Source organism: Chinchilla lanigera, unplaced genomic scaffold (assembly GCF_000276665.1).
Source record: "Chinchilla lanigera isolate Chin_1 unplaced genomic scaffold, ChiLan1.0 scaffold00094, whole genome shotgun sequence".
Classification (NCBI taxonomy): Eukaryota; Metazoa; Chordata; class Mammalia; order Rodentia; family Chinchillidae; genus Chinchilla; species Chinchilla lanigera.
In genome coordinates, this window is record NW_004955495.1 from 2,954,759 (window position 1) to 2,967,549 (window position 12,791).

At 45.7% G+C, this 12,791-nt stretch overlaps 1 long non-coding RNA gene across 1 annotated transcript; it reads left to right on the forward strand.

Moving 5' to 3' along the window:
• The first annotated feature begins 903 nt into the window (after positions 1-903).
• LOC102007912 lies at positions 904-9,908 on the forward strand. Its single transcript, XR_264137.2, has 4 exons — positions 904-1,157; positions 1,639-1,764; positions 2,695-2,748; positions 7,677-9,908. It is a non-coding gene; the product is annotated as an uncharacterized LOC102007912 (long non-coding RNA).
• The last annotated feature ends 2,883 nt before the right edge of the window (positions 9,909-12,791 follow it).

The window sequence follows — 12,791 nt, forward strand, 5'->3', positions numbered from 1 at the left end:
TGATCCTTGTGCCTCAGCCTCCCTGCTGTGACAGACCCGTGCCATGTAGGACACCTGGTATCTCTCCTCTTCTTATAAGGGCGCCCGTCGTTGGACACCGCTCATGGGTCCACCTCACCCCTCTTAACCAACCGCATCTTCAAAGACCTTACTTTGAAAGGAGGGCACACTCTGAGGTTCCAGGTGGACGTGAGTTTGACAGGCCACTGTTAAGCTACTAAGCCACGGAACACCGTTTCCGAGGATACGGGGGTGGGGAGAGAACTGATGTGTGGTGCCCGATGGCCGAAGGAGCGACCCACGCAAGTGACACTTCCGCTCTCAATGCCTTGGGCAGGGCGGTCCCCTCCCCCCACCTGACTCTCAGACTGATGCACAGGAGCACGTGGTTATCTGAGGAGCTTCCCAGTGCCTGGATCCTTGCTGCACCCTGGTGGCCGGCGGTTTCTGGTCCTCACAGAGGCTGGGTGAAGATGTGGTGGATGAACCTGTGCCAAGAAGTCAAAGAAGAAGATGCAAATGTCCTCTGCCAGAGCGGGGGGTGGGGGGGGGGAGGGGGGGCAAGATGGCCCCACCCCACCCACCCACCGCACCTCCTTCTCCCCCAGCAAGAAGAAGAGAGAACTCAGAGGGAGATTTGCTGCCGGCGGGGAGATCCAGGTCTTCCCCGTAGCAGGATGTCCCCTGTGAGCTCCCCAGAAGCCTGAGAGCAGGGCCCGGTGTCGGGGTTTCCTCCTCTGCAGAAAGCCTCGGTCCGGGAAGGCGCAAAGGAGCCCTGCTCCCCCAGCAGGGAGCAAGAAGTCTAGCGCCGCGGAGGCCACCGGCCGGCTTGTCGTGGGCCGCCTATCAGCAGGTGGTGCTGTTCTTCCTCTGGGTGCGGCGACCTCCGCGCAGTCTCCAGCCTCTTCCGCACCCAGCTGAGCAGGGTGAGCGCAGCAGGGGCCGCCTGCTCCGCTGCTCCCAAGGGACTGTGTCCCCGCCAGCCCCTCTGACCCCGGCTCGCTGAGGCTGGGCCTGGGACACAGGGCTGCCCCTCTCATCCCCCCAGCCGCATCGCCCAGATATTGGGAAATGTTGAGTGAAATAAACCAGACACACAGCTCAATGTGGTAGCTCTCATTAGACGGAATCAAGCGGAAACAAAGGACGCGATAGAGGTGGGTAGAAAGGGACGGGGGGGGGAGGGGCTGGGGATTTAGCTCAGCGGCACAGCGCCTGCCTGGCAAGCGCAAGGTCGTGAGTTGGATTCCCGGTACCGAAAAAAAAAAGAAAAAGAAAAAGAAAGAAAGGGACAGGGGAGGGATCTCGTGCAGCAGGGAAGTGGGCCGAGGAGACCAGGGCGAGGGCTGAGGAGGAGGGGAGGGGATGAGAGGAATGAAGCAAAAACCACGATCAATAAACACTGTACGCCGCAACGTGAGCTAAGACAAATGACATCAGCAAGAACGGGAAAGGGGCGGGGGAATCGGAGGAGTGGAGAGGAAGAGGGAAAGGGAAGGAGGTGTAAAAAAAGAAAAGAAAAAGAAACAAGCCGCTCTACGCACGTGACCACTCCCCACAGCGACTGTAAACTGCATGAAATGCAAACATGCACTAATAACATTTTTAAAATTGTTTCTTAAAACCTGTTTACAAAAGTAATAGAAAACTCTTCAAATTTGGAGAAAGACCTTAACAGACAAGCAGTGCACGCGGAGCTCCCAAATGGGCACAATCGGAAAAGAACTCCACAGCGCATCACAGCCGGAATCCCAGCTCTCCAAGGTAAAGACAGACTCCTAAAAGCTATTAGAGAAAACAAACACCGCTTGTAAAGGTAAATGCGTTAGAACTGCAGCGTCGTTCTCAGCACAAATTTTACACAGCGGGGGGAGCGCGGAGCAAAGTGTTTCACGCCCTAAGAGAAAACAGCTCCCACCTCAGGCTGCTGGCGAGCACCCTGCAAAACCGTCTTGCAAGCTTCAAGGAGAAATAAGGTGTCTCCACGGCAAAGAGCACCTTGAGAAATTCATGAGCACCAAACCAGCACTCCAGAAGTTATTGAAGGTATCTCAGAAAGAGACAGTGAGCCCCACAGTGCCCCCAAAATCTAATGGAACAAACACGTGAAGGAGAGTTAGCAGTTAAGTAGGAGGGAAAAACAGAATAAGCGACAGGAGTATAATGCAGAGACAGGATTAACTCACTACCTTCCAGTAGTAACTTTCAGTGTGAATGGTAATGGTCTCAGTTCCCCAACCGAAGCACGGATTGGCAGGCGAGATCAAAAACAAAATCCAGCGGTTACCTGTGTGCGGGAAACTCACGTGCATGTGCGTGTGCAACGTTTCCATTCTTTTTTTTTTTTTTTTTTTCCTCCGGTACAGGGAACCGAACTCACGACCTTCCGCTTGCCAGGCAGGCGCTTTTGCCGCTGAGCTAAATCCCCAGCCCCTCCATTCTTTTTCTATCCCCTTGTTTTCCCTCCCTCTGCTCTTCCTCCATCTCTTAGTCCCCTTCCCATTTGCAAAAGATCTGCCTCCCCGTCTCCTGTTACCTGTCTTTCATTTTGCTGTTTGCTTATACTTTTAGTTGCTTGTAAAAAGAATCCCGCAGTATTTAATCTCGTGTGTCTGATTTATTTCACTCACCATTACGGTCTCAAGGCGCATTCATTTGCCTGTAAATGACTCAAGTTTATCCCTCCTTGTACAGAACAGCACTCTTCACCTGCTGAGGACACACAGGCCACTCCCAAGGTTGAGCTAGGTGAGTCGGGTGCTATGAACATGAGTATGCACGTGTCTCTATAATACCATGTCTTTAACTCTTCCAGGATGACACGTAGGGGAAGGAGAACTGGGTGAAATGAACTCTCTATTTTTAGTTTTTTGGGGATTTGAGAGGATCTTTTTTTGAGACAGGGTTTTGCTGTGCAGTTCAGGCTGACCTTGAACTCACTTTGTAGCCCAGTGTGGCCTCAAACTCCCAGTAATCCCCCTGCCTCAGCCTCCCAAGTGGTGGGATTTCAGGCATGTGCCATCATGCTCCCTTTATTTTTAGTTTTTGAGGAATCCTGACACCGATTTCCTACTGCTGCTAGTAGTTTATGTTGCCAGCAATAGCATAAAAACATTCTTTTTCCCCTATAACCTCATTATAGTTTGTCATTATTTGATTTCTTGATTATAACCATTCTTCCTTGAGTTAGATGGAATTTCAGCGTTGTTTTAATTTGCATTTCTCGGGGCTGGAGATTTAGCTCAGCAGCACAGCGCCTGCCTAGCAAGTGCAAGGTCGTGAGTTTGGTTCCCGGTACCGAAAACCCCCCCAAAAAAATTTGCATTTCTCTAATGGCTAATGATGTCAGATATTTTTATGCATTTATTGGCCTTTTGTGTTTACTCTGCTGAGAAGTGTCTACTAATTTCAGTTGCCCATTTTTTATTGGGTCTTCTATTTGGGGGGGTCTAATATTTTAGTTTTTTATATACTCGAGGTATTAGCGTTCTCTCTGAAGAGTAGTTCTCCCTGACTTTTTCACACTAGGTAGGTTATCTCATCACTCTGTTCGTTGTTTCCTTAGCTGTACAGAAGCTGTTTAATTTGATATAATCCCACTTGTTAGTTCTTGATATTATTTCTTGTGCAAATGAGGTCCAGTTCAGAAAGTCTTGCCTAAGCTTCTGTCTTCAAGAGTTTTACCTATTTTATCTTTCAGCAGGTTAAGTATTTCTGTTTTAATATTTAAAACTTCCATCGACTTTATCTTACTTTAATACAGTGTGAGATGTATGGGTCTAGATTTAACCACCCGCAGGTGTGGAGCCAGTTTCTCCAGTGCCATTTATTAAAGAGGCTGTCTTTCCTCTGGTGTACTGTGTATGTTTTGGGGCCCCTCTGTCAACGATCAGAAGGTTAAACGTGCCTGGGGTTTTTCCCGCATCGTCTACTCTGTACCACCGATTGGCAGGTCTTTATCACTGTAGCTTTGTGATATGACTTGGAATCTGGGATCTTGATGCCTCCTGCTTTGCTCTCCCTACCCAGGATGGCGGTGATAATGGACATTCTTGTCCAGTTCCTCATTTTAGATTAAAGCTCTCAGTCTCTCCTGCTGTAATATGATGTTGACAGCAGGTTTGTTGTAAGTGGCTTTTACCAGGCTACCATAAGGTCCTTATGTACCTATTTTCCTCGGGGTTTTTATCATGCATAAATATTGTATTTTGTCAGAGATTTTTTTCAGTGGCTATTGAGCTGATGATCAGGGGCTCCTATTTATTTATTTTTATTAGTATATATTTTCAGTCCATGCAGTTTACAATCATCTTGGGAGTGGGTACACATACTTATTACAGCTTGTTTCTTTCTTTAATCCCTTCCCCTTCCCTCCCCCTTCCCTCCCCCTCCTCTGTCCCCCCCGTTCTCTTTGTCATAGTTGTTATTATTTGTCTTAGCTCAAGTTATGGCACATAGTGTTTACATTTATTGGGGTTATTAGGTTCCTGCACCTGGCACATCTTTATTCTTCTTATTTCTCCTTCCCCTTCTCCTCCCCCTCACCCTTCTTTCCTTGGACCACTTTCCTATTGCAAAAAATCTGTCCCCTTGCCCCTTTCTATCCATCCTTTATCATTTTCTTTGTACTTTACCTCACTCAAATGAGAGCTACCACACAGTATGGAAGCTTGTGTATCCGCTTTATTTCACTCAACGTTATATGTTCCATTTTCCTTCAAATGTCTCAAGTATGTCATTCTTCACAGCCAAGTAGTATTCATTATATACAGACACCACATTTTGTTTATCCAATCATGTGCTGATGGGTATTCACGCTGCTTCCAGGACTTAGCTATTAAGAAGTGTGCTGCTACAAACACTGGTATGCATGTATCACTGTAGGATGATGACTTATGCTCTTTGAGGGTGATACCTAGCATGGAAGGTACCTGGGTCGTGTGGAATCTCTGATTTCAGTTCTTTGAGAAATCTCCATACTGACTGCCACAATGATTGCACTAGCCTACATTCCCACCAACAGTGCAGCAGGGTTCCTTTTTCACTAGAGCCATGCCAGCATTTGTTATTGTTATCCTAATGACTGCCTCTTTCTGGAGTAAGATAGAATATTAAGGTTGCTTTAATTTGCATTTCTCTAAGGGCCAGAAATGTTGAACTTTTTAAATAAATTTGTTGACCATTTGTTTTATTTCCTCTGTAAAGTATCTGTTCATTTCTCTAGCCTTTTTTTTTTTTTTTTTTTTTTGAGACATGGTCTCGCTATGCAGTTCAGGTTGGCCTTGAACTCATTCTGTAGCCCAGGCTGGTCTTATACTCACAACGATCCTCCTGCCTCAGCCTCCTGAGTGCTACGATTACAGGGGTGTGCCACCACACCGGGCACTAGCCTATTTCTCGACGGGGTCTTTAATTTTAGGTGGTTTAATTTTTTTTGAGTTGTTTGTATAATGTAGATATTAGCCCTCCATCCAAGGAATAGCCGGTAGAATTTTTTTCCCACTCTGCAGATTGTCTCTTTACTGTATTAACTGAATCTTTTGCTGCACAGAACCAAAAGAGCATTTGTTGATTTTTTGCTGCTATTTCTTGTCCTATTGCAGTTCTTCTTAGAAAATCCTTTCCTACACCTATGTCTTCAAGTGTTTTACCTATTCTATCTTCCAGAAGGTTTAATGTTTCTGTTTTAATGTTTAGATTTTTGATCCATTTTGATTTTAATTTAGTGTGTTGAGAGATAAAGGTCCAGTTTTATCCTTCTGCAAACACAACCAGTTTTTCCAGCACCATTTGTTGAATAGGCTTTTTTTCTGGTACCGGGAATCGAACTGAGGACCTTGTGCTTGCCAGGCAGACGCTTGTGCCTCTGAGCTATATCCCCGGCCCCCTTGAATAGGCTGTCTTTCCTCCAACATGTGCTTTGGGCCCATTTGTCAAAGGTCAGATAGTCGAATGGGTCTGGTAAAGTCTATTTATCCTCCGTTCTGTTCCACTGGTCCGTGTGTCTGTTTTTGCTCCAGTACCATGCCGTTTTTATCACTATTGCTTCGTGTTACAGCTTGAAGTCAGGTATTGCTATGCCACCTGCTTTGCTCTTCTTGCCCAAAATTACTTTTGCTATACTAGGCCTCCTCTATTTCCATATGAATTTTAGGATTGTTTTATCTAAGTCTGTAAATTTTGTAAAGTTGTTGGTATTTTGATTCAAACTGCAATAAAATCAGTATAATGTTTTTGGAAGTATGGCCATTTTGACAATATTGGTTCTGCCTATCCAGGAGCCAGGGGTGTCTTTCCATTTTCTGATATGCTCTTCAATCTCCTCCCTTAGGGTACTGTAGTTGTTGTTTTTCTTTTTTAAGAGATCTTTCACTTTCTTGGATAGGTTAATTCCTAGCTAGTTCAGTTTTCTTGAAGCTACTATGATTGGTATTGTCTTCATAATATACTTCTTATCCCGATCATTGTTGGTGTACACAAATGTAATGATTTCTGCATGTTGATCTTGTATCCTGCTACTGTGCTGAAGTTATTACATCTAAGAATTTCTTGGTGGAGTTCTTCGGGTCCTCTACGTAGAGTATCATGTCATCTGCAAATACCCGATGATGTGATTTTTGTCCTTGCCTCTCTTCGTGTGATATTTATTGATTTCCATTTGTTGAACCATCCTTGCCTTTCAGGGGTGGAGCGAACTTCACCATGACATGGGCTCTTTTCAAGGGTCGTTACATTGTGTTTGCCAGTATTTTGCTGAGGCTCTTTGTGCATGTGCCCATTAAGGAAATCCACCTATACTTTTCTTTTTTAGTTGAATCTTTGTCTGATTTTGACCTCCGTGGTCCTTTAAAAAAATTTTTTTAACTTCAAGACAAGGTCTAAATCACTGAGTTGCACAAGTTTGACTCAAACTTGTTGAACTACTGCTTCAGCCTCCCTCTGGGATTATGGGTGTGTTCCCGTGCCTGGCTTCTTTTCTTCTGAGTTCCTCGACCCTTCCCTCCTGTGTCCTCCTTCCTGGACCTCCTTCCTATCCCTTGTTTCCCAGTTTCCTCTCTTCTAATCTACTCCTCTTTGACCCGTTTTCTCTCTTCCAAGTATTTTCTCTTTTTATGCACCCCTTAACCCTTGGTTTTGTCAATCATTTCTCTTGTATTTTTATTCTCCTATGTGCCTGGGCAACCTTTCCTTTTCCCTTGCCCTCTCCCCCTCTCCTCCAGTGATCTTCAGGAGTCACCCCATCACTATGTACCCACACTCCCAGCCCTCACTTCTCAGTGCAGGAGGAGTCTGTCTTTCCTGCACTGGGTGGGGACTGACCCCAGGACCTTTGCACTGGCCCACACCCTCAGGCATGTTTTTCTTTTTTGCTTTGAGACAAGCTCTTGCTAACTTTCACAGGTTGAGCTCTATCCTCTTGCCTCAGTCCCCCAGACTGCCCTCCTACTTTTGCATTTTGACATCCTCTTCTTGGTACCCTCTGTCTCCTACCCAAAATTATTTCCTACCCTTTCTTTTCTGATTGCTTCTTCCTCCATGTATGTCCCTTCCTCCATCCTATCCCTTCTTTCCCACCTGGATAATTTTGCAGTGATTCCAGGCATTGGGAAGGCTGCTGCGGTACTACCCACTCTCAGCATCCCCCTGCTCCTCTCTCTCTCTGTCTCTCATTATAGAAAATGCAACCCTGAGCTGGACCAGCAGCCCCAAAACAGCAGGTATGCACCTGTCCGCAAGCTGAGCTTTGATGAACACAGGCAGGAGCCAGTGGTGGTAAAGGCCATGTGCCACCATGTCTGCTTGCACCTGGAACTGCATAGTGTGCTACTGACCTTCTGGATCTCTGGCAAGACGTAGCTCACCCTGCACCTGGAGCCACCACAGACTGGGGTCCAGCGCCCAGGCCCTGACAGGGCTGCTTAGTCTTTATGCTTCCCACTGCTACCTGCTATGGGCACCCTTGGCCAGCAACTGAGAGTCCACTTCGCCTCCACTTGCCTGCAGATGACGTGAGCAGCGGCCCTGGAAGCATTCCTGTAGTCTCACGCATGAGACTGACCATAAGCTCTGGAGGTTGTTTGCAAGTTCCAGGCCAGCCTGGGCAATGTAATGAGACCCTGTCTCAAAAATCTAAAAAGGCCAAGGATATAGCTCAATGGCAGAGCACTTACCTAGCATGCACAAGACCCTCTCCCCCTAAACGCTTGCTGAGAATTTGCTATACACCCGTCAGTTACTTTACTTGACACCTATAACTACCCTACCTCTTAGAAATTGTACGATTTCCATTTTACTGTTTCCCATGAATGTACTTAAGGTTATCTACCGCTATTGTGTTTCTGGGTCAAAAATACCGTGTAACAATTCTGGGGCTGGTGACATCACACCGGTATCTTGAAATCAGTGATGCTAAGAGACGTTACAGGAAGGAAATCAAAAAGTGCTATGATGGAAGCCTGATTTGCTGTTTGACTTACACAAACAACAACGAAATGATAAAGTTAAATCTGTGGATGAAACTTAGGGGTGGATCTTTTGAGTTGCGATTACATTGTACATAGCACAGAAAAGTGGAAGAAGCCTTTGTCAGGGGTTTCCCGTCCATTATGGGATTCGGCAAAGTTGTTGATGTTACTGACAATCGGTAAAGGGGGACGTGTGTCCTCCTTGTCTTCTTTCACCTGCTACTCAAACTTGGCAACCGGAAAACGGCTACGACTCAAAATTTTAGGATATATGAAGGAAAGTACTTTCTATGAATACAGTGATGGTATGGAATTTGCAATGATGACTGTTTTTTTGTGTGTGCAACCAAGTTGTTGTTTTAAATGTAAAATCCCCCCCCCAAATGTCTCATGTGGGGGTTTTGGAAGGTGTTTGGAGCATGGAGGTTCTACAAGTATTAGTTAATTTATCCACTGGTGAGTTCATGTGCTATTAGGAGGCAGGGCCTTGGTTGGAGGTGGGTCACTGGGGATGGGACCTGGAGGGAGCTGTCCTTGTCCCTGGATCCTCTTCTCTCTCCTTCCTGGTTGTCATGACAGCAGCTTTGCTCTACCAGGACTTCCCACTGTCGTGTTTCTGCCTTTGATCCAGCTAACCATGGACCGAACCCTGTGAAACCAAGAGCCCACATAAGCATCTCCTCCTTTAAGTTACAGGTGTTGTGTATTTTGTGCCAGCAGTGGCACAGGGAGTAATACGTGGGGATTGAGACCAGAGCCTTCACCCTGAACTGCCTCTCCAGCCCTGCTTAGTTTATATTTGGAGACAAGGCCTTGCTAAATCACTATGTTGCTGAGATTGTCCTTGAACTTAAGATCCTCCTGAATCAGCCCCCGGCGTACTGGGATCACAGGCATGCAACAGCATGCCTGGCTTCATGAATAATATATTATTGCAGACAGTCTGTGAATAAAGTAGTCTGGCTCTGTAAATAAATAGTCTGGCTCAAAATAAAAGGATATAAAGAAGTTGGGGTGGAGCTCAGCGGTAGATCCTGGGTTAAATCCCTAGTATGCAAAAATAAAAGATAAGAAGAGGGTGTGAGATCAAGTTCAAAACAGTCAATATGTAACGGTGCAGTGTGGAAGGACAGGGCAAGTCGTGAGAAAGATAATCACGGAGGAGGAGAAAACCAAGGCTCCAAGGAACGTGTTTCAAGAAGGAAGCTGCGTAAGGAGGAAGACTGTGAACGGACTAGAAGAGCCACCCTGAAACCTCCCAAAGTGTGAAAGTGGGGCAGGGCCTGGGGGGATGATCAGAGTATGCTGTGTGAGCGAATGCATCCGCCTTCAGTAACCCGTCGGTCTGTGTAACCAATAAAAAAGAGTGAGGAAGGAGAAATGCGGAAAGAAGTCAGATCACGGCTGGGGAAATAGCTCCGTGGCATAAGCACCTGCCTGGCAAGTGCAAGGTCATGAGTTCAATTCCTGGTACCACAAAAAAAAAAAAAAAAAAAAAAAAAAAGGAAAAAGGCAGATCAGGGTTTCCCCGGGGACAGTGACAGTCATGCGTGGTGAGCTGATCTGGAAGCCACCAAGTGTCCCTAGGGGACTCCGGAGTGACGAGCCCGTTTGTTACCATGATCGCGCTGGTGGGGTGTACACACATGCCAAACAGGATAGACTGTAACACTGTGGGCGTGCAGGTTGGCATAGATGTATTGCACCTCTTAATAAAACCTAACAGTGAAAGAAAAGGGGGGAAGTAGTGTTCAACAGCGTCTGGTACCACGGAGAGCCGGTTACCATGAGAGCAGGAGGAGGGTTACAGGTGCATCTGTGCGGCTGTGTTCAGTACTGGGAGTGGATTAGCTTGTATCGTAGCGGCTCAGCAAACTAGCAGCAGGGGGAGAACTGGAGAGAGCCTATGGAAACGGCAGTTTTTAAAAGTCATTACTTGGGAAGGATTCAAAATTTAAAGACAAGTCACAGCCGGTTGTGGCAGTGCACACCTGCAATTCCAGCACAGCGGGAGACAGGCAGAAGGATTGCAAATTTGAGCCTAGATCCTGTCTCAAAATATAAAATAAAATAGAAGGGGATGGGAATGTAGCTCAGTGCAAAGATCCTGGGGTCAGTCCATCGTACTGGAAAAAAACTGCATACATATGAGGACTACAAAGAACAGCTATATATTTCTTGTCCTGATTCATCAATCATTAAAATTCTAACCTATTTGCTTAATCATTTGCCCTCCCCATCCCTATCTCCCTGTCAATCTCCATTTTGGGTTTAGCTCATTTTTTGTTGCTAATAAAACCACAGACTAGGTAAGTGATAAAAAAAAAAAGAATGGCCAGGCATGGTGGTACACACCTGTAATCCCAGCACTCGGGAGGCTGAGGCAGGAGGATTGCTGCAAGTTCGAGACCAGCCTGGGCTACAAAGTGAGCTCAAGGCCAGCCTGAACTGCATAGCAAGACCCTGTCTCAAAGAGACAGAAAGTAAATAAAAATAAATAAAAAAGATTTGCTTTGGCTCCTAATTCATAGTGCAATGAAATCAGCAATCAACAGCAGAAAGAACCACAGAAACGATGGAGACGTGAAATTCTAACAATACACTCTGGAATAATGAGAAGATAATCTATGCAATCAAGGAAGAAAACACAAAGTTCCTACAATCAACCAATAATCCTAGAACAACACACCAGAACCTGTGGACACAATGCAAGCAGTCTTAAGTGGGGAAGTTTATAGCTGTGAATGCCCACATCACACAAACAGGGTGAGTCAAATAAAATACCTAACGATGCACCTCAAAGTCCTAGAAAGACACAAACAATCCAAAACCAAAGCTAGGACAAGGAAGGAAATTATAAAGATCAGAGCAGGAATTAATTAAATCAAGACAAAAAAATTAAATACTTAACGATCAACCTAACCAAGGATGTGAAGGACCTCCACAGTGAAAACAAGAGTATTCTGAAAAAAGATGATTGAAAATGAGGACGTCAGAACGTCAGAAAGAAACCCCCTGCTCCTGAACAGTCAGAACCAATATTACCAAAGTGACACACTTCCAAAACCAACAGAGATTGAATGCTACCCCAATCCAAACACTAACAGCATTCCTCACAGTAGTGGAGTAAAACAATCCTAAAATTCACATGGAACCAGGAAAGATCCAGAATAGCAAAAGCAGTCCTGGACAACAAGAGTGAAACAGGAGGCTCCTAAAACCCTGGACTTCAAATTACACCGCAAAGCTCCTGTGATAACAACCCTGAGGTATGGGCAAAAGAGCAGACATGTGGTCCAAAGGAATAGATAAAGGTTGCAGAAACAACCCCAGGTACCTCCATCCATCTGATCTCTGAAAAAGGGCCAAATACATCTCCTGGAAGAAACATAGCCCCTCACGCAAATATTGCAAAGAAAATTGGTTCTGCGTCAAGGCAGGAAGTCAAGGAAGCCGCGACTACACAAATAAAGAGCTGAGAAGAGTTCCAGGACATTGAGCCATGAGAATTGCAGGTGGAGGGGCTGGGGATTTAGCTCAGTGGCACAGCGCCTGCCTGGCAAGCGCAAGGTTGTGAGTTCGATTCCTGGTACCGGGGGAAAAAAAAAAGAATTGCAGGTGGGTTTGCAAGGTTTTTTCCAGTGGTGTGAATGAATTAGGTTGTTTCACAGAGGCTGGGTGAATTAGCAGCAAGAGGAGAATTGGAGATGGTTGGTTTAAATCACATCTTTAAAATGTCAATATCTGGGGGATAATTCACAATTTAAAAGCAAATTATAGGGCTGGGGATTTAGCTCAGCGGCAAAGCGCCTGCCTGGCAAGTGCAAGGTCGTGAGTTCGGTTCCCGGTACCGGAGAAAAACCAAAAAAAAAAAGCAAATTACAGCCAGCTTGGTGGTGTGCGCTTGTACTCATAGCGCTGTGGAAGGCTGAGTCAGGAAGATGGCAGGTTCGAGCCTAGCCTGGCAATTTAGCAAGTTATCTCAATCCTGTTTCTAAACAAACAAACAAACAAACAGGGCTGGGGATGTAGATCAGTGTGAAAACCCTTGTTTCCATCCCTAGTATGGAAAAAATTACATTTACATGAGGAACACAAAGAACACTCATATATATTTTTGCCCAGATTCATCAGTTGTTAATATTTTAATGAATTTGCTTTGTGATTCCCCTGTCTGTACTTCTGTCTCTGTCTCCATCATCATCTTAGTTCAGTTGTTAAGACCATCCCAGACCGGGTAAGCGTCAAGATGTTTATTCTGGCTGAGTGCTGGAGGTTCAAGGCTGAGGGTGAACACCTGGTGATGCCTTTCTTGCTGCCGGAGAC